Here is a 22884-nt window from a genome sequence, read left to right as displayed (position 1 = left end):
TGTCGTCTTCAATCTGAAAGTCAATCGTACATGGTATGTGAGAGAGTTTATCCGCGAATTTTAAATTTTTTCGCATTAATCGCAACATGTTACAATATCCGACAAACCCTTTGTCCTACGACAAACAGTTCATCGGATGATGATCAGCGCGTGTGGCGAGGTGTTGAAATCATGTTGTTGCAAGAGCGACGGCCCTCTTGGACCTTTCAAATACCGTGTTGTTTGTCGTTAGAGCTGATTTTTTTCCATCCTTGATTGGACGTGTAATCCCAGAGATATGGACTGAACATTTTTATATGTTTTTTAGGGGGTGAACCCAAACTTATACACGGGAGTCTATATGAGAAGTTGGTGGGTCATTTATTTCTCTAGGTATTGTGTTGACACTTGAAATACGTTATTTACTTCATTAAATTTCATAGCGAGTTAAGAGACACGACTTTTTGCTTGGTTTGCTGCTTTTGTGTCAATTCTTGTGCTTTGTTCAAACGAGCTGTTCCAAATATGAAGAAACATATTTTTTTTTTATCTGTATCATCTACCGGCATACTCAAGTGGGCTGGACATACAACGTGAATGCCTAAGCAAAGATCTTGGAACTCTTGTTGTATCTAAGAGTACCTACTCATAGAGATTAATGGCTTCATAGAACGTTGTTAGCACACGACCATCTAGAACTAAATAACAGCACCGTAGTACTCCTAGCGGTTGGTGCGATTTAAGAGAATATCGATAACAATTTAGCTCTGGAACGGGTAAGCTTGAAGCTGACTTGGTTTTTGGAAAGACTAGAACAAAAGATACGATGATATTTACAAAAAAAACACAAATTTCAAAGGTAATCAAAAATGTTGCCAAAAACGGATCCATTTTGTTGCCAAAATCGGGGGGTGCCAAAAATGGAGCATGCCAAAAACGGAGCATGCCAAAAACGGAATCCCACTGTAAAAGGAATCAAAGAGAAACCAAACACGAACCAAGAAAAGAAAATAAAATCTATTAGGAGCCAGGAGATAAGAGTTTGGATTTCCTTTTTTTTTTTTTTTTTTCTTTTTTTTTTTTTTTTTTTTTTTTCAAGGCACTCCGTGCTCGTGGCCACTACTGTGCCGGGATCAGTTTATCTGTATCTTCCTTACCGATACAGTTCTATTTTTAGCTAATCTATATTTACATCTCCTTTCACTCTCTTCTGCTCTTTTGCTCTCACACTGAGCAGGTAGGAGAGTGCTCTGCTGTTGGTCCAATCGATTTCCATAAGCCATAGTAAATTGCTCTTGCGGTGGTTCGTTTTGCCGTGTTCCTGAGTCGTTTGAGGCTAGCTGCCTGCGAAGTGGGTCAGTTTGTCTCAGTCACCATCTGATACTGACGGAGGATGGATGTGTTCCCCTAAGCACGGTCCTCCGTGCGGCGTCTTCTGGTGGCTGGACGGGTTATTTTTTGGAGGGGCTGGGAATTGAATCCATGACCTTCCGCTTATGAAGCGAAAGCGTTACCTCAAGGCTACGGACCCCCCAGCAGGATTTCCTTAAAAAATATTTCTGAAATAATCTGAATTCCTACAAAAATTCTTCGAGAAATTTTTCAAGAAAGTTATAACTCCTCCAATATTCTATCCAGTGATTCATCCATCGATTTTCCTGGGACATCCTCCAAGATTCCCGGTTAAAACGAATGTTTTTCCAGGAATGTCTCCAGGGAAATGCCAGGGAAATTTTTCTGAAAAATAAATCAGTGAGGTATTAAAAAAACTTGTATGGTAATCTCCGACAAAACTTGGATAAATTTTGAAGTCACTCTTAAGGTTCTTTGAAATAATTCCTGGACTCTTAAAGAAATTTTAGAAGATTTCCCAGATAATTTGCTGATATAATAAAAAAAAAACAATCGAATCTCGGGATAGTATTCTGCAGAATTTTCTATCTAAATAAATCTCTGGAAAAACATTAGACAGAAACTGTATAGAAATTTGTGGAATAATCGGAGGATTTATTGTAAAAATTGCTGCAGTATAAACTGGTGTGAAGACTCAAATGAAGCTTTGCAGTTTGCATGGGAATTTTTGGAGAAACTTTTTAAGGAATGGTTGGTAAAACTATAGGAGTAATACTGGAAATGCTGGAAAAAATCCTGTAAAAAATAGATTTGCTCGAAGAACCCCTCAAGAAATTTTAGATTTCAGGAAGGAAACATGAATGAGTTCCTGAAGGAATCCACATGAACAGGTGAAGAAATTTTTGCAGGATTTTTTGAAGACTATCAAGTGGTTAATTCGGTTGAAGAATTAGTGAACTCTGAAAGTTTCTTTAGAGCCTGCACAATTCTGCATCAGGGTTCAGAAATAAGGAAAAAGAGAGACTTTAGAGACCATTTTAGTTGAAATAGATACTCTGACGACCTTCCGTTTGAAGTAGAGACTTCTTGCCTTTACTACCACTGTGGTTGTTCTATTTTCTCATTTATGTCAAGACAACAAATGGATAAACAGCAAAACTTCTGTGAATTTGAGTATTTTTTTTTTCTTTGCACAGAAGAGACCCGGCTATTTGCAAAAGTTTGCAGGAGAAACTGAAGATGCTTGAAAAATGCCTCACCGCGCAGAAACTTCAACAAATATTTCGCTCGAATTTCTTGAACAATTCTGCAAAAATCTCTTTCGAAAAATCGACATAATCTGCTCTAAATATTTCTATGAATGATGCCACGAAGGAATTTGATCAAATAATTTTTAAGGAATTAACTAAGAATTACTTCCAGAAATTTCTACGGCAATTCTGAATCAACCAAGAACTTCAAAACAGTGCGCTTTGGGAGTTCTATAGAAATTACTCTCAAAATCGTCAAGAGATTCAGCAATGCTTTGGTAGATTATATCAAGAGGGATCACACTTTCATAAATCTCTAGCACTATCACATTCGTGCTATTTATAATACGATGCGACTGATATTCGATTAATTCATTACTTCATCCAAAGATTTCACAGTAGTCTTGTGATAATTATCTATGGATATTCCAGAAACTTCTCAAGAATTACTTCCAAGAATGCTCACGAGAATTTGTCCCAGACATATACAGGGTTGGCCGTAGAACCATTTATTGATTAATTCAGAAATGCTACATTTATTTTTTCTAATGGTTAAACAAGTTTCTTGTAGCAATTGAGTGATTCCAAGCAACAGCACCAAAATTTGGTAAATTTTTTAATTCATTTTTTTCTATTGAGCTGAAACTTTGCACAGTTTTCCAGTTCCATCTAAATCGTCATTTTCCGATATCAAATCTTCAAGTTGAGTCACGACTAACTTTTCAAAAAGGTGTATGTGAAAATGGTTCAAAAATATTCAAAAAGCTGCACAGCAAAAACGGTTTGTTCGATTGTTAGACAACTAAAGAAACAAAGTTAGACAACTAAATAAAGATTCCAAAAAAAAAATACACACAGTAAAAATTTTTTTTTTTTTGCATTAAAAAACATAATTTTTGACACAAAAACTCAAATATCTCAAAACCCTATCGGAATACCAACGTAATTTTTTGAGGGAAAACAGTCCATTATATTAGCTATCTACCATAAAAATTTGGTGATGGTAAACCAATAAACAAAAAAGTTATGACATTTCAAACATGTTTGAATTTGAATTTTTTTTTTCGGTGTAAATTATTACGGGAACCGCAGTTTGTTGCTGATTTTATTGTTAAGGGCCTTGCGTGAATTAAACAAGTCGTTTTCATGTATTCATTAGTATTATGTATATTATATGTATAAATATTATGTATATGTATAAATATTATATGTATATGTATATATGTATAAATTAAAATGAATTAACAGATTACACGAAAATAAATTTTTTTTTTAAAAGGATATTTTTTTTTAGAGTATGATCGATGAGTTTCTAAATGTTATATATAAACTTTAGAAGTTTTGGATTTGGGTATGCGTTATGAGATCATGAAAACATTTTATCAATACTTATTTATTTATTTATTGTTATTCAATTTTTTTACAATATCGAACACTTTTGCATCATTATCAGTACAGTTCGAGTATAGTTTTGCTTTAATTTTATTTTCTGACAATGGAATGAAACAGTGAAATTTTTAGGTTCCTTGGATCGTTTTCGCGTTATTATATTGCTCGCTGAGCTCTGATGCCGTTAATTCGTACTCTTCAGTAGTAGTAAAACAAAATGATAATTTTGTTAAATCTTCTTCTTTTCTGTGATTCGCCCAATCAAATAGTTCTTTTGCAGTTTTAATTGGATGCTCACGTTCTTTGGCTAAACTTGCTCATGTGGCCATGCGCTTTATGGTTCCTCCAATAGCATCACAAGGACCTTTGCCATGTGACGTAGCAAAGAAATGCCATTCTGCATCAATTCCGTACTTTGCTTTAAATTGACATAGGCTCGAAAAATTCTTACGGTTTTTGTACTGCGATGCTGCTCCATCAGACATGAAATATATCTTTCTGATTTCTTTATCCTTATCAACGCGTACAAAGTTAATCATTTTGGCAATGAACAAATTTACAGATACTGAGTCGTGTCTTAAATCTTCGGAAATTACAATAAAACTAAAATGTTCAATTTGCGTACTTCCATTGAAATAAATAACGAATGGATGAATTGTAGCTTGTTGTACGTTCCAGTGATGGGACTGCACTTCATCTTGCAATACAAAGCTATAGTTTTCAGAAAAATCACAAATGACTAAAAATTCACCATCTTGTAATGTATTTTTCGTATTTTTTAAAAAGCGGGATTGCTTTGTTTTAATAAAGTCGTGAGGAATTAAACTTTCTAATTTCAAGCAAAAAAATGACACAAACTCATCTACAGGTTTTACAATAGTTTCTAGGTCACACCTATCCGTGGTCACCCATTGCCCAAATGATAACTGATCAATATAATTTTCTTCAAACTCAGCGAATAAAGTATTTTCCAATGATGAAGAATCTGGACAATCCGAACAAGATCGTAGATAGCAATTTGATGCTGTATTTTCACACAAAAGACTACCAGTTAACATTTTAATATCCTTTGATAAATTGATTCTTTTCAAACTATGTAAGATTAGGTTAATATTTTCGTGTGTTGTGCACACACAAACATTATGTGTTCCTGAATTGGATAGAAGCTTGCATTGCCTTGGACGAAGGCTTGCAAATGAGGAAAAACCTACCTTAATATTTTCGTTAATTTCCTTGAAGCGTGTATACGCTTCTTTCAAAGTAGTCATCATTAATCGTTTTTGGATTGCTTGACGCTTTCCATCTTTTTTTACAGATACATAATCTTTTTGGCCAGGCATAGCTCTACTTACTTCATCGTCTTCAAAATATTGAATTATTTTTTCTTTTGTCTCATCTGTTAATGAAGTACTCGACCTAGCATTTTTGGTTGCAAGACAGTTATTTTTGAATTGTTTTGCCTCTTTTGCTGTATTTCTATTGGTTTTGAACTCATCAATGGCGTCTTGAATAGACCACGAGCTTGGCAGCATCGACAAAATCAATAATTTTTCTTTCCTTGTCGTGGCTAGATTCGAGAACCTTTCCTTCATATTCATAATTACTTCATCGTAGTGTGTATTTTCCACATCCTCAGGTCCTAATTTGAAGAGGTTTCTTCGTACAGCTTCGTTGATTTCACGGTATTTTTTCTCGGGATAATTGACGTAACCCATCTTCGTCCATTTAATCGGAGTCACTTTTATTCCAGCTATCCCTTCGTTGAAGCGTTCGATGTTGACCTTCTGGATGCACTCATCTTCTGATTGATTTGTTGAAACAGATGTCGCTAATGGTACCGTGGCAAGACTATCTGCACTTGGTACTTCTGGTAACTCCTCAGTTGTTGTCGGTGCATCTAGTAATTCCTCAGTTGTTGTTGTTTTCGAACTTCCTGCAACCTGATCCACCGATGATGTACAGATTGCCCGTTTGTCAACGTTTAAACGGCAGGACGTACAAATGCGTAAATTTGTATTCAATGTAGACATTGGAGCATAACCAGCCGCTTTCAGTTTATCTATGGTGCTTTCGGTGAGATTTCGTAGCTCTTTCGAACACTTTTTTTCTGCAAACGGCCTGCAACAGTTGAGAAAGCGACTACTCTTGTTGCTCGTTAGATTTTAATAAACAAAATCACTTTTGAGTTTTTACTGACTAGTTTGGTGTCGTTTGCTTGACTGAAGAAAAATTTTACAATTAAATCTTTTATAACCATAGTGGTAGTATATTTTTAGCTTTTTCGTGAGTATGTTCATGGTATGTACCTATCATGTTTTTGATGTTGTTGAAGTTACTCGCTTTCTCCCAAATATGATTAACAAAGTCTATTCTCTACCAAGGCGGGCCAAGGCAAGGCCTTGTTCTCTACGAGGTAAACTTTTTGCAGGTAAACTAGTCGTATACCTGTATAGAAAACTTTTTTTGTAGCTTTTGTCTTCAATATTAGATTTCTTTTATCAAAAGGTTTCAACACTATTGAGAGAATTTTTCTTCAGTTACGTACAATAAAAAATATGACACTCTATCAAGACTTTAGATCACAACACTGGATCGCGTCTAACTTTCTAATAGATGCTATAATAGTTATGAATAATTAAATAAAATATCATGAAAACAACTTGTTAACCTCATGTGGTACCCACAAAAAAATCAGCAACAAACTGCGGTTCTAAAAAAAATTAACAATGAAAAAAAAAAAAAAATTTCACTAAGTGTCAAATTTGTGAAATATTTGAAATGTCATAACTTTTTTGTTTATTGGCTTACCATCACCAAATTTTTATGGTAGATAGCTAATATAATGGACCGTTTTCCCTCAAAAAATTACGTTGGTATTCCGATAGGGTTTTGAGATATTTGAGTTTTTGTGACAAAAATGATGTTTTTTAAAGCAAAAAAAAAATTTTTTTACTGTGTGTATTTTTTTTTTGAATCTTTATTTAGTTGTCTTACTTTGTTTCTTTAGTTGTCTAACAATCGAACGAACCGTTTTTGCTGTGCAGCTTTTTGGATATTTTTGAACCATTTACATATACACCCTTTTGAAAAGTTAGTCGTGACTCAACTTGAAGATTTAATATCGGAAAATGACGATTTAGATGGAACTGAAAAACTGTGCAAAGTTTCAGATATTTTTGAAATGGTCGATCAGAATCGACTTGCATGCCTCCGTGGAATCCCTCAATTATTACAGTTTGTTTCCCATGATTTTCATTAGAGATATTCTCACTCGTTTTTCTCACTAGCCAGAACTTTTAGGGGTCATGTAGAAACCATGTCATACTTTGCTATGCATGAGAATACATTAAAAAACCTTACGAAGTTGGTCGTTTTTCTGCTGATCCAGTTTTTTGTTTGATTGAATCGTGAGTAGGACAATACTTTGACTGTCCTACCCAAGTGTTTTCGTGCGTAGTATATGTCCTTCCCACTTCCCGCGCCACTGCTGAAAACAATTATGAGATTTCGATGGGTTGGAATTCTGAGATTTTAGAAAGGAATTTCTGAAAATCTTGAAGGAACTCTCAGGGTTCCAATATGAATTGTTAGATTTATTGGAAACTTCAGAAATCGTTAACATTCCAATTCTAATTGGTGATCGGAAATGGCGATACTAGTTCTGGTGGTCCAGTTGAAATCCTTTGATTCCAGTAAAAAAACAGAAATTTTGATTTGTGTTCTGCGATTTCAGCGGAAATTGAGAGTTATGATTTTATGGGGAGTATTCTGAGTTTGGAACGGGAATGGCGTATGGAACTAACACGAAAAAAACGCCGTTCCGACTGATTAACTAATTAACAGCAACTAAACATGGACAAAATCTGTAGTCTGAAATATTTACGTAGGTTATGGGCTCTAAGTAATATTGAAATATCTAACTATTGTAAAAAATAACAAAGTTATTACGTTAGATTGGTTAATTATGACACGATGCATTTTAGATTCTAAGAAGCCCCAAAGTTCAACAGATGAAAAATGTGCTGATAATCAATCCAACACTTGGTGACAAATCCATACTTGATCTCTAATGGATATGATCCACGTCACTATATTGAGCGGCATGTCGTCATACATTCTACGTCAGCGATTGAGAACGTCATCATAGTCCATTTCTTATTTCCAAACGGAAACATTATTACTCACATGCTACCGATAGGAAGTATCGCGGAAGGAAGTATTTCATATTTAGTTCAGTTAACTCACAAAGATGGATGTGAACGGATTAATTAATTTAGTAATCATGCTAACTGCACTGGATACAATTTTGGCTTCACGCCAAATGCTTCATTTGGGTGAAACCAGTGCCAAACGGCAAACCGGGATTGATCAAGAACGAACAGATTGCCTTTATCGGGAGGAACAATCGAGTATCATCGATCTGTGCCAATCTGAAAGAAGTTGTGGGTAAGTTTACTCGAGGAAAATGCCAGTGAAAACGTTCAGTGCAAACAAATGCAAACATTGAACCAATTGTTTTTTTGCAGAACGAGTGACCGGTATCCATCACAAAACATGTTTCGTTTCCGACCAGGACATCGAGGAGTGTGCCAGCGGCAATATATCATTGGGAAAGATTTTCATTATAATTCAACATTTCAAATGTATTCCGAATCCAAATCCAAATGTATTCCATCTGGATGTAAAATTGTGATAGACAAAATTAATAATAATTGAAGGCATTATGAAAAATTTAGATGAATTTATGTTTAAATAGTGTTTTGAAGTGAAATTTGATAGCAATGAAGTAAAGCATACACACAGCAATGAAGTAAAGCATACAAAAAATGCTTTGTACTTAGTTAGAGTAGTTGCTCCAATAGTAAAAATGTTAAGCGTTCCAACCGTTCCAGATGCTCAATAAATGTAGTGGCAGACGGTTCAACATGAGCAGCCCAAGAACGAGCTCGATTTAGACCTGATTGAAGTTTGAGATTATTACTGTAACCTCCAAGCATCTAAAGTTTAGAAAAATAAAAATAAATGTTCACTTAATAACTCTTTTTTAAATGTCGGTCTAAAATAGTGGCAAGATGACAACCCACATGAATCGTTGAAATTTAAAAAGAAGAAAACTATTATATTCATGATTTATATAAAATTAGTTTAACTTTTTAGCTATTATTTGAGAAGAGTTGTTAGTGTGTAAAGCAGATCAAGCAAAATGTTTGATATACTGCCAAACGGAGTAACTACTTCAAAGCTGCACGGATGAAAAATTTAAGGATTCAAATATAGTTTGCATCGTATCTTCGTGCTGTACGTACACGAATTCTCTCTGCTCTTGGAAGTTTTTTTTTTTAAACTACCTAAAGCAATAAAACAGTACTTTGCAGGGGTACTTTTCAGTACTTTTTCTCTACTATTGATCTTTTTACGATCCTTGTTTGGACCCGTGCCTTCGATTTTTCGTAGGACCCGTTTTGGGAAAAAAAAACCTCTCGAAGGTCACATCTTCTTTCGTTTATTCACTAAACATGGTTGCAACTACAAACAAAAGGAAGGGTGAATCTCTGAATTCACAACTTCCTTCCAAAAAAGTGAGATAACAAACTGTCACTAAACGTGGCAAGAATGATAGAAAGGACGTTTCTCCGGAATGCGAACTTTCTTCCAATGGTGAAATGAATAATGTTGATAATTGTATCGAAATGACCAATCAGTTCGATGCTCTAGACAAATTTTCCGAACACCAAATCGAAGCAGTCTCTAGCCCAGCCTCTTTGATTTAAGTGAGGAAGCAAAGAGTGACGCCTATCGTGGTCAATTGTTCCGAACTTGGGGGATTAAGGCAGGAGATCTTGAACTGCATTAGGGGAATCAAGGTTCCAAATAGCAAAGAAAAGAGATTGTCGCTTCGTAGTCCGGAAACTCTTAAAGATCGTGAACTTCTTCTCAAACATCTTGAAGAGAAGAAGCACTTTTTTTTGACTCATGACGACAAAACTGAACGTTTGTTCAAACACGTATTGAAGGGCCTCTCGTGTGACCATAAGTACCCTGAAGAGATCAAAAATGGAATAAATGATTTACTTGGATTTTCCCCAGTCCAAGTAATCATTATGAAAAAGTATATCCAATCTGGCATTGTTCGGAAAGGGCTTTCTCAAGAATATTATTTAGTACACTTTAACAAAAAAGAACTAAATAATATTAAAGCTTTAGAAAAAGCGATGTCCGTGTAACATGGAAACATTTCCAGAAACCCGGAGGAAATTACCAGAACCCCACTCAGTGCCGTCGATGCCAAAAGTGGAGTCATGGTACAAAACATTGTCGCATGGATGCTAAATGCATGATTTGCGGAGGTTCTTCTCACACTAAGGATGTCTGTCCAGTGAAGGAAGATACCGATAATTTCATATGCGCAAATTGCGGGGGACATCATAAGTCAAACTTTTGGGCATGCCCTTCGCGTAGGCGAGTTGTCGAGGCTCGTGCCAGGCAGATGAACGGTAATTGCCGTTACGATAACGGTCGTTTCCGGAATTCCCCTGGTAGAGTATCGAATAATGCTATTTTTTCAGTTAACGATCGCTTGCTTAAGAATCACACCCATCAGGAATATTATAATCATGCTCGTTCACAAACTAATTTTAATCCGTCGGATAGCCGTTCGAATCTTTTAATTTCGAATGTATCTACCCAAGGAAAACCATTTGCCGATATCATAGCAGGTAATTTGAACTCCTCCCCTTTTTATACTACGAGTACTCGTTCTAATTGTTTAAAATCAAAGGAAAAAAAAAAAAACCTGGCCGCCACAGGAAACTTCTACTCCACCTCTTCGTCTACCGAAAATTCTAACGGAAAATCATCAGATAATGTACACACTTCAAGTGATATGTCGCCTCTGATTTTAATTTTCTTACTGAACAATTGAATCTATTGATTGATGCAATGTTCAAAGCCACCACTATGACTGAAGCAGTCCAAATCGGTGTAAAATTTACTAATCAAATTGTATTACGTTTCTCTAATGGATCCAATAAAAAATAATTTAAATATTTTAAATTGGAATGCTCGTTCTTTGAATGGTAAAGAGGACGAGCTGTTTAATTTTCTTCCAGCTAATAACGTGCATATAGCAGTTATTACAGAAACTTATTTAAAACCTGGATCCAAACTAAAAAAAGATCCTAACTTTTATGTTTATCGTAATGATCGACTTGATGGGGCATGTGGGGGATTGGAATCATCATTCATAGGCGTATGAAACATGTGTAAAACATCAACTTTTTTCGTCATTTGAAACTAAAGTTTTTGAAACTTTAAGTGTTTTTGTTGAAACACAGCTTGGTAAATATACTTTCATAGCTGCCTATTAGTGTGGGACAAAATTTAGATTCTCGCTCCAGTCCACTTATTGGATTGCATTTAGGTCCCATAACAACTGTGCAAAATTTCAGCTCGATCGGAGAAACTATATTTTAGCGCCAGCCGTTCAAAGTTTGTATGGGATTTACTATGGGAAAACTTACTTTTGCAAAGAAAAATCGTCAGAGGTCGCCCATTAACCTCTATAAAAATTATCAGGCCTCGATAGGTATTTTTACGATGAAGAATATTGCCGAAGACAGTCTTGCAGTCTTAGGCAATGTTATTCATCGTAGAAATAGCTATCGAGATCTGTGTTCAGAATTTTTATAGAGGTCAATGGGCGATTTTTCTTTGCAAAAGTAAGTTTTCCCATAGTAAATCCCATACAAACTTTGAACGGCTGGCGCTAAAATATAGTTTCTCCGATCGAGCTGAAATTTTGCACAGTTGTTATGGGACCTAAATGCAATCCAATAAGTGGACTGGAGCGAGAATCTAAATTTTTCATATAACCGTGTCAATGCTCTGGACAGCAAGTTAATTTGCTCCAAACTGACTTGCGAAAATTGACTCGCAATAAGTAATTTTTTTTTTTTGTAATTGGTGACTCTAATGCCAAACATGGAGTACTTCTCAAAGTAATTCCAACGGCAGAATGTTATTTGATGAGTGTTCTTCAGGATATTTTTCAATTCAATACCCTGATAGCCCTAAATGTTTTTCCTCTTCTAGAAACCCTTCTACGATTGATTTGGTCTTAACCGACTCTAGTCATCTTTGTCGTCAATTAGTTACTCATGCTGATTTTGATTCTGATCATGTCCCTGTTTTTAAGACACCAACACGTAAATACTTCCAGTGGAAACTTTGCCCTTTGAAGGAAGCATCACACTAGACAACGAACTAGCATGCAACGCTCAGTGGCACAGTCGAAATACAGTTGTGTTCAGAATAATAGTAGTGAAAGCCGATTTTCATACAAAATGCTCAACTTTGGCATGCTGTAACTTTGTTTCTATATGAGCAATCGGCATGAAATTTTGGCAGTGAACAAATATGCTCAATTTCATTATCAAAAAATTTTAAAATTTTCACACTACCGGCTAAAAAGTTAAGCACCAGGTGAAATCGCTCAAAATAATAGTAGTTTTAATAATTTAAATATCTGCTGTATTTTGAATTTTAGAATTTTTCTTTACACATCGTTTCAACCATTTCCACCCAAGCTTTAAATGTATAGACAATACAATTTTTTACTAAATTGTTGCTGAACAAAAATTTACAAAAGAAAAACTACTATTATTTTGAGCGATTTCACCTGGTGCTTAACTTTTTAGCCGGTAGTGTGAAAATTTTAAAATTTTGTGATAATGAATTTCAGCATATTTGTAGTTCACTGCCAAAATTTCATGCCGATTGCTCGTATAGAAACGAAGTTACAGCATGCCAAAGTTGAGCATTTTGTATGAAAATCGGCTTTCACTACTATTATTCTGAACACAACTGTACGTCTCTGACGAAAAGTTTTGCGGACTGAAGCGGGAATCGAACCCACACCTCTTGACTCGATGCGGCTAAATGCTTGATAACACTAACCGCACGGCCACGAAGCCCACAGCCTCTGTTACATTCAAATATACCATGAAGCAATTCTCGATCCTATCAGCTCCACTTTCAATTATTTTCAAGAGCCGACTGGAATATATATGAAACATATATTTACTCTAATCTTGATGTTAACATTTCTTTACAAACAAAACTTGATATTGGCAATATCACTTAATAAACTAATAATATCACTTAATAATCACTATAAACTTTAACAAATTCCATTGTTGAAGGCAGGAGCATTGCAATTCCAAAAATTTGAATCTGTGATTATAGACGATGATCTTAAACTCTTGATCCGTCTTTAAAACGTAAGGAGAAGGCAATTTCAACGCACTCGCGATCCTGCTATGAAAATTCTATGGCAGGATTTGCAGAATGAAATCAAGGAACGTTTTGCACAATTAAGAAACAAAAATTTTGAAAAAAAGATTTGAAATTGAACGAACTAAATGAAAAGCACGTGAGAGATGGGTTAAATAGATATATGCTGATTGATTAGGGTTATTTTTCGTTGTAAAATGTATGAAATTCAAACAATTATTATTTCGTGATAAACTCGAACATAAAACCGTGCCTAAATCGAGAGTGATATAATGAAGCGATATTAAAACGAGCAGTGATAAAATCGAGAAACTACTGTATTTCTAACCAATTGCGAAAAAGCTCAAAAACTTGCTATGCAGTTTGAAAGCGCGCACAATTTTAATTTAGGACTTAATAGTCGAATTGAAAATCAAGTTACTCAGGACTTCGAAAATATTCTCAATCAAGAAAACGTTTTCGAAAATTCCTGGGAGACTGTTTTGGAAGAAGTGAGAACTATTATTAAAAAATTCAAAAATATGAAAGCTTCTGGCGATGATGGAATTTTATACATCCTTATCAAGAAACTTCCAGAAATTAGCTTATCATTCTTGGTTGATATATTTAACAAATGTTTTCAATTAACATATTTTTCTGACAAATGGAAAAATTTGTACCAACGGGTTGTACCAATTTTAAAACCAGACAAAAATCCTGCAGAAGTTTCTAGCTATCGTCCAATCAGTTTGCTTTCCTCCATCAGTTAACTTTTTGAAAAGGTCATTTTGAACAGAATGATGGTCCACATCAACGAAAATTCATTTTTTTGCCAATGAACAGTTTGGACTCCGCCATGGACATTCGACCACTCATCAACTTTTACGTGTAACAAATTTGATTCGTTCCAACAAATCTGAAGGTTATTCTACTGGTCTTGCTCTTCTAGACATAGAAAAAGCATTTGACAGTGTTTGGTGTGAAGGTTTGATTTTTTTTTTTTTTAAGACGCTGACACGTTAATGCTTCTAGTGGGCATTTATGCCCTTTGAAGGAAGCACCACACTAGACAACGGACTAGCATGCAACGCCCAATGGCACAGTCGGAAAACATTCCTCACGAAAAGTTTAACGGCCTGAGGCGGGAATCGAACCCACACTCCCTAGCACGATGCGGCTAAATGCCTGGTGACACTAACCGCACGGCTACGAAGCCCACCATACATTATTAGAATAATTCAAAGTTATCTGTCAAATCGTACACTTCAGGTTAATTATCAGAACTCCAAGTCTGAAAGACTTCCTGTAACAGTTGGTGTTCCTCAAGGCAGCATTTTGGAACCAATATTATACAATATTTTCACATCTGACTTATCTGAGTTACCTCAGGGACGTCAAAAATCCTTGTTTGCGGATGACACAGGCCACTTCGCCAAAGGACGACGTCTGCGTGTCATCTGTAGTAGATTGTAAACAGTAGCCGAGTGGTTAGAGTCCGCGGCTACAAAGCAAAGCCATGCTGAAGGTGTCTGGGTTAGATTCCCAGTCAATCCAGAATCTTTTCTTAATGGAAATTTTCTTGACTACCCTAGGCATAGAGTATCATCGTATCTTCCACACAATATACGAATGCGAAAATGGAAACATTTTCAAAGAAAGCTCTCAGTTAATAACTGTGGAAGTGCTCATTGAACACTAATCTGATAAGCAGGCTTTGTCCCAGTGAGAACGTAATGCCAAGAAAAAGAAGAAGTAGACATGTTATCAAGATGAGAGAGGTTTCAATAAAGTGGTCAGATGAAGTTAAGTATCTAGAACTCATGCTAAATAAAAAACTACCTTCAAAAAAATCACATTGATGGCATTCAAGCCAAATTTAACAAATATGTAAAATGTCTTTAACCACTCATTAACAGAAAAACGAAAATGTGTCTTAAGAACAAACAAAATTTCAGGCCAGCCATGTTGTATGCTGTACCAATATGAAATAGCTGTTGTAATACTAAAAAGAAACGTCTGCAGAGGATTCGAAAAAAAGAATTTGAAAATTGAAATTGAAAATTTTGAAAAATAAATTTTTGAAAATCACATCAACGATAACCATAGGATCATAAAAGCGATGGATAGCGGCTCTAAGGGGGACTCATACACACTTAGAATAAATCACCGACGTCGTTAATTTGTTTACCGAAATCTCAACAGCTGAACAGCCGGTAATGCGTTCGGTAAATGAAAAAAGTACCGAATGGTCGGTAAAATGTGATTTGCCATGAAACGTCAAAAATTGCTGACGGCTTCGGTAAATTTTAGGTCCACCTACCGATCTATACGGTAATTTATTTTTTTTCCGCTTCGTTCCCCAGCTATTGGATCCATGAATAACAAAACAAAAACAAAAAACATCATCCATTTGATGCGATTTGTATTAAAATATTCGTTTATTCCTGTATTCATTTTACACGATTGAGTATAATATTTCCACCAGCGCCGCACGTTTTGCCAGTCCTCTCATTCCGATTTCGACCTCCATGGTGCTCGATGAAAGAGGAGTGAACGTTTGCTTCTAGAAAGAAAACACCGACGAAATTGTACAAACATCTGTCTCCATTTGCTGATCACGGAGCTAAAGAATACTTACAAACAGTTTCTGATGAATTATGGTGAATTATTACGCTGATTTCGTAACCCATCGCCTTCGTTGCGCCTTTCAGGAGAATTGCGTTGCACTAAGTATTTGACTTTTTCTGTCACAGGCCGGAGTTGACAGTTCGTTCCGTTTTACAGATATTTTCGGTGAATTAAATTACCGTACTCGTTAAAATGGGACGAAATCACCGATATACTGTAGATTGATTTACAAATTTCGGTAATCTAGCTGGTAATTACCGAGACAACTGTAATATTAGAAATTACCGGTCTGTTTCGGTAAATTGCTTTACCGAACTCTGAAAGTCTGTTTGAGTGTGTAAGAGAGATCAACCAAAACAAACAACTATCGGAATGTGAAGGAGAGGCTTCTGGACCCATCAGTAACCGGCTAAGGTTCCCGCCAAGAAAGGAGGCGACCAACATCAATTTAAGTGAGAATAGTGTGGACAAACGCCTAGACACTGTGACGATGGTGTTGGGGAACAGGTACATCACACACCCTGTAGCGGAGGTGTCTGGAGGTAAACATATTGTAAGATAGAGGTAAGAGGTGCTGACGTGGTAGCAATAGTCAGTAGCCTGCGGTGTGGAGCAGAAGCCTTGTTTTGTAGTCGTTTTATTTCAAGTTGAAAGCAGGACTACGACGAGAAAGCCAAGGTACAACTTGGCAAAGTAGAAGGCAAAAGAAACACAAAGTCGCCTAACGCTTAGTAAAATTCCCACACAAAGTGACAGTACCAATTTTTGACATTCCCGGCATATTTGTCAACTTTTCCAACACGTCACAGTACTACACTAACAAAACAGTTAAAGAACTTTTCGATTCCTATGACCTGGGAGGGAGAAACTGATACCAAATTTCTGTACGTCAAGGTGAGCCGAGATTTTGCTGTCACGAACTGTCTCTGTGAGCCCGGATATTAAAGAGTGGACCAACATAATAAAAACGCGTAATTCATCAAAACATATTTTTACATTTCATCAAGGTTGACAACAATCGGTGGAAAACCAATTCCTGCACATCCTAAAAAATGTCACGAGAGCACCTTTTATTTTGATTGAATATATAGTATTGAAACACGCATCTTATTACTCTACTCTTATCCAACAAAAATGAAAATAAAATGCACAGAAAACTTTGGCAATTTCCCTATGTTTGTCCGGAAAGATCTAAGGTTCATTACAGGCTATGACCACTTCTCGAGTAAAATCGTGACACATAAATTCAATTTCATGTGTATTTATATAGAAGATAGATAACATTTTTTTCGAACCGAAAGATGCTGCCACCGATTGGTGAGCTATGCAATGACCTATCGAACTTGTACATAGTATGAATCATTCTCGATGATGGAGGTCTCCATCCGATATCAACTTTCAATGCCGTTTCTTCTTGAACAACATACGTTGTAACATTAGACTGGTTCTAAAGTTAGATATGAAATGAAAGCTTTCAATCCTTTATGAAATAGGGTGTTCAAAGTATAGTCAACTCTCCATAACTCGATATTAAAGGGACCAGCTCGATGGTGAAAACCAACCAAGCCATGAATACCAACTTTTACTATGGTTCTGTAACTCGATATCAAGATATTACAAGCTTTTTGAAATTTTGTACGCACTTTTGGGATTTTAAAGTTAAATAAATGAAACTTTCATAGTTTTCTTTTTTCCTAAGGTTTGAGCCTGTCGGATGAATTTTGACAACTCTGCTTTTCTTACATGTTGTGCTGGACCAGTCTAGTGTAAAATGTGTAAGCAATCAAGGATTATCTCCAGCAAACATATGGTGACTAGGGCGGTTCAAAATTTAAAAATGTTTAAAATCCAATTTCCCATATCTTTCTTACGATAAAAAATAGTGTTCTGTGAAATTTTCAGCTTTTTCGGTGTTGATTTAACCCTCTGATACCCCGCCTTTAGACGGGTCTTCTTCTCTCTGGCGTTACGTCCCAACTGGGACATAGCCTGCTTCTCAGATTAGTGTTCTTATGACCACTTCCACAGTTATTAACTGAGAGATTTCTTTGCCGATTGACCATTTTTGCATGTGTATATCGTGTGGCAGGTACGAAGATACTTGTATGCCCTCGGAATCGAGAAAATTTCCTTTACGAATAGATCCTCGACCAGTGGGATTCGAACCCACGACCCTCAGCATGGTCATGCTGAATAGCTGCGCGTTTACCGCTACGGCTATCTGGGCCCCTAGACAGGTACACTTTGCAATTTTGTGTATTTTTTCGTAGCTCGGCAATCAATATTATTTTATTGTTGGTCTAAACCTTGGCTCAAAATACGCATATAAGGGATGTTTTTTATGGCTTTTGAAAAAAATGTATCTTTAATATTTTTCTACAATCAACCTATAACAGAAGAAAAGCCTGATGGTATTACAGGGTGTCTACTCATTTACAGAAATGGAATTCCCTGAGTTTTCCAGGTTTCAAAAAATAATTACAGGTTAAATAAATTTTCCAAAGCATACAAATAGTTAATTTAAGATAAGAGGAATTCCATCCAGAATGAGTCGAAAAAATTAAAAATCGTGCTCGATAGTCTTCGATTTGGATTAAATTTTGCACATGTTTTTGGTATGGTAGAAAAAATGTTTTTCATAGAAAAAATGATCATTTTGACTCAAGTGTAACTTTTGAAAATGGCCTACATTTTTTTGCATGCAACTTATTTGAATATGAATATGAATTTTTCAAATAAGTTGCATGCAAAAAAATGTAAGCCAGTTTCAAAAGTTAAACTTGAGTCAAAATGATCAATTTTTCTATGGAAAACACTTATTCTATCATGCCAAAAACATGTGCAAAATTTAATCCAAATCGAAGATGGTCGAGTTCTGTGACTGACCGATTTGACATGGAATTCGTCATGAATAAAAACTTGTTTTTTCAAATAAAAAGTATCTTCGAAAATAAATTCATCTAGGAAAAAAAAACAAGAATGTTTATCCAATGATCTGAAAAGGCCTTTCTCATATCCTTTCTCTTAAAATGGGATTCAGATGTATGGACTTCATTGACGTACCCACAATATTTTTCTGGAGAGCGTTTTGCATTTTTTCTCTGGGGAAATTAAGGCTGGTAGTATGATTGTATTAGCAATTATTACTTTAGACACTTCTAGTTAAAAAAACGAGACCACACATATATTATGAATAATAAGAGATACCTAACTGGAAGCACGAGATGAGCGTTTGATTGCTACGGGTTTGTTCACAAATTTCATAACGCTGAAAATGGACATTTTTGACACCCACCCACCCTTTGTAACGCTTATTGTATGAACGTTTTACTAATTTTGTATGAACTGTAACGTCATGTGGACACTCACCCACCCCCTTCAGCGTTATGAAATTTGTGAATGGGCCCTACATTGAACATATTTCTTTCACGTATTACTCCGCAGATCTCTTCAGGAGTTTGTTTTGAAATTTTTCATTAAGTTTCTAAATAATTCTTCCAAAAAAAATTGTTTTATACCTTCATTAATTCAATCTGGATTTTTTCTAAGGTAACCACATCAGGAATCATCCATCCAAAAATTACTCCATTAATTTCTCTAGGACATTCTCCAGCATTTCCGTTTAGAGTATCTTCAAAAATTCATACAGTAATTCCTCCATTTTGGTTTTTGAACAATTTTCGTTGAAATCTTTATATATTTTCTAGTTATTTATCAAAATTTCAAGCAATTTTTTTTAGATTGTTTTGAAAAAAATAAAAAATCTGCGTTGAATTTTGAAAGTGTGTTCTAAGTACGACTTCCTTGAGTTCCTTCGAGGATCTCTAAAAGACCTCCTAAATGTTTGATGAAGTTCATCCTAAAATACAAACAAATATTATCTCCAAATAATGTTCTACAAGACGTTTTGAAGAAACTAATTGAAGTATTTGGACCAAATCCCTGAACCTTGAATGAAGTTTTAAAAAAATCTATGGAGATTGGGAAAATTTACACAAAAAATATCAAAGCAGCTACAATATGTTGATGATATGCTGGAGACATTCCAAGAGAAACTTCTGGAGGAACTTAATGAGGAATCCTAGAAACAAATTTATCAAGGAGTTCTTTGAAACGTTTATAATAGACGTCATCGAATAACGCCTGAAGAATCTTTTAAGCAACTCCTGAAAGTAATCGAGGATGAACATTTAAAAAAAATCCTTATGAAAATGCCTGGAATAAATGAAAAAATCGGCTTGGGAATTATTGTAGGTTTTTGTGGAAAAGTGTCGAAACGAATAAACTTTTGTGGAAGCGTTAGAGCGCTGCAAGATTTTTGGAACAAATCCTGAAGAAATTCTTCTAAGCATCCATTGAAAAATCGCATGTAGCATCCTTGAAAAAAATTATGAAAGTATTCAAAAAGAAATCACTGGAGAAATTACTAGAAATCCTGAAGCATTCTGAAGACATGAGAAAAATATATTTAAGAGCTTGTGGAATAGTCGTCTAATAGGTTTTGTAGGTTTCTCTGAAGCCTCTAGAATTTTGCACCAGGTGTTTATTTATTTTGTATGATAGGCGAAAAATTACTTAACAACTGCTCATGAACGACACCCAACTGAAACTGTACTTGATTTTACCAATTTGACAACCTTAAGGTCTAAATCGTTGTCTAAACATGTTTTATATTGATTAATTAAAAATCGTTAAAAGGACTGACATGTTCAGCGTTTTGATAGCGGCGCAGCCGACAAAATTTATGGTTCAGGAGATTTTTTGTCACAAAAACCACATATTCTATCATCTATTACTGTTTCAAAATAATTTCCCTGAGTGTAGCCGAAATTCCCTGAGAATTCCAGGTTTTTCCAGGTTGAATAAAATTCCCTGAGAATTCCAGGTTTTCCAGGTTTTTCCAGGTAGTAGACACCCTGTATTAAAATAATTTGAAACCTGTTTTTCCGTTAGTTACACGGAAGATAAAATATGCTCCAGAAAAAAAATGAAAAATTTAATATTTTCAAATGTACCGTAAAAATTTAATTTTTATCATTTCCAAAAATTAGTAATCAGCAGAGGCTTCAAGAAAAAATGAAAAAGGATAGGGATGTTCAAAAATAAAAATTATAAAAATCAAAATTCTCAAATTTGCAAATAAAAATAAATTATTGCCCAAAACGTGTTTAGAACGATTTTAGATAACGAATAATGATATTTAGATCGAAAATAGAAATTTGGCTATTAGAGGGTTAATGGTGGCCCAAAGACCATGTAGGATTATATGGAAATTGATATGGGAAAAATTTGAAAAATATTCCAAACACCCTAGTACTATACTGCCGTGAATCGAAAGTCAGTCCCATCTGCATTTTTGAAAAATTGAGTTTAGTTCAGTTTTTAACATACCTTTCAATGCTCTTTCAGCTTCACTATTGAGACAATATGATTTGTTTGGAAAAAATAGGAAAAAAACAGCAAGTCAAATTGTCCCCTAATGAAAGATAACCGCATATCAGTCCAACTACAGTTTTCCGCACCGTGTAATCTTTATATTTTTTCTCGGAAAAATATCTTAGAGGAAAGCAAATTATAAAAGATACATTATCATTTGAACATATTCCAATCCTCTGAAATTATTTAAATATTTGTATGGAAAACGAGTTTGGAAACATCACAGTCGTTTTTCTCAATGCCTACTTTTTACAGTTGGGACTGACTTGCGATTCACGGCAGTATAATGCAAGTAAAACCTGATCATCATAAACCTGATGACTCTTTTTTCCAAACCTTGATGAAGGATGTTGCTGAAGAAACAAATCCCTTTTGAGCTAATTTTGTTTGGGATTTTTGAAGATGTTTGCAGGGCAATAATCCCATATGAAGCAAAATAATAGCAAACAAACTCATGGATATCTCTTCTCCTATCGGTCGGATTGAATAGCTCTCTTCAGCAAATTTCTTAATCATTGTTTGAAGAATTAGTTTTTACTATAGGATGATAAGTGTGTACTTATATTCCAGTACTAACGTGTTTGGAACCTTTTTCCAAATTGTACCATATTAATTTTTATATAAACCTACATCGTCTTTGATCCACTTTAAAATCATTCACGAAACGCGACGCGAGACAAGAACTATAAGTGTTATGTCTTGTCTCGCGTCGCGTTTCATGAATGTCGTGTTGTTCTTACGTTAGCACAAATCACACAAATTGATAGCACCTTCAAATCACCACTTAGAAAGCTGAAAATGTCACAGAACACTAGTTTTATGGCAAGGATGTAAGGAATATATGGGAGATTAGATTCTTTTTTGAATTTTGAACCACCCTAATGGTGACACAGGGAATCAGGGAACTTATCAAACTCCGTATGATTGCAGAGACCAAAACTACCGTAGGTTTTTGCGAAATTGTCAACTGGGATTATTCCACGGAGCTAAGTAAGAAAGCTCGGTCTCACCCAATGAGTGGCAGTTCCCATTTGATTTACAATGTCATGTTGAGTGGAGTTTGTCACCACGAGAACTTGATTTCTCACTTCACTTCTCTCATAGAATAAGCGCGTATAACAAACAACAATTCTGTTCATGAAAATTATTGAAGTTTTTTGACCATGTGTTATTTTCATTGATACAGCGGATTAAAGGTATGACATACATATTAGGCGAATAATTGTTTAAAGTTTAAAGATCAAAATGGCATTGCTTTCTATTTATCTTTGCTATTTTCCAAGCAGGGAAAATATAGTCTTCTTCTTCTTCTTTCCATTACGTCCCCACTAGGACAGAGCCTGCTTCTAAGCCAATGTTGCCATTTTTGCATTTGTATATCGTGTGGTAGGTACGATGATACTCTATGCCCAGCAAAGTCAAGGAAATTGCCATTACGAAAAGATCCTGGACCGACCGGGAATCGAACCCAGACACCTTCAGTATGACTTTGTTTTGTAACCGCGGACTCTAACCACTCGGCTAAGGAAGGCCCCAAAATTCTTTAGGCAAAATAAACACCTTTGTGGAATTTAGTATC

At 35.4% G+C, this 22884-nt stretch overlaps 1 protein-coding gene and 1 long non-coding RNA gene across 2 annotated transcripts in view; one reads left to right on the top strand and one right to left on the bottom strand.

Annotated features, from left to right (window-relative positions):
• Positions 1 to 22884, bottom strand: part of LOC5572098 (potential E3 ubiquitin-protein ligase ariadne-2) — a 74506-nt gene that overhangs the window by 15757 nt on the left and 35865 nt on the right. The gene's annotated exons all lie outside the window — the stretch shown is intronic.
• Positions 7199 to 9008, top strand: LOC110676035. Its single transcript, XR_002500018.1, has 2 exons — positions 7199 to 8417; positions 8498 to 9008. It is a non-coding gene; the product is annotated as an uncharacterized LOC110676035 (long non-coding RNA).

The sequence above is a fragment of the Aedes aegypti genome, chromosome 2 (genome assembly GCF_002204515.2).
Source record: "Aedes aegypti strain LVP_AGWG chromosome 2, AaegL5.0 Primary Assembly, whole genome shotgun sequence".
Classification (NCBI taxonomy): Eukaryota; Metazoa; Arthropoda; class Insecta; order Diptera; family Culicidae; genus Aedes; species Aedes aegypti.
Note: the sequence above shows the minus strand (reverse complement) of the source record. Positions and strands in the feature narration are given on the sequence as shown.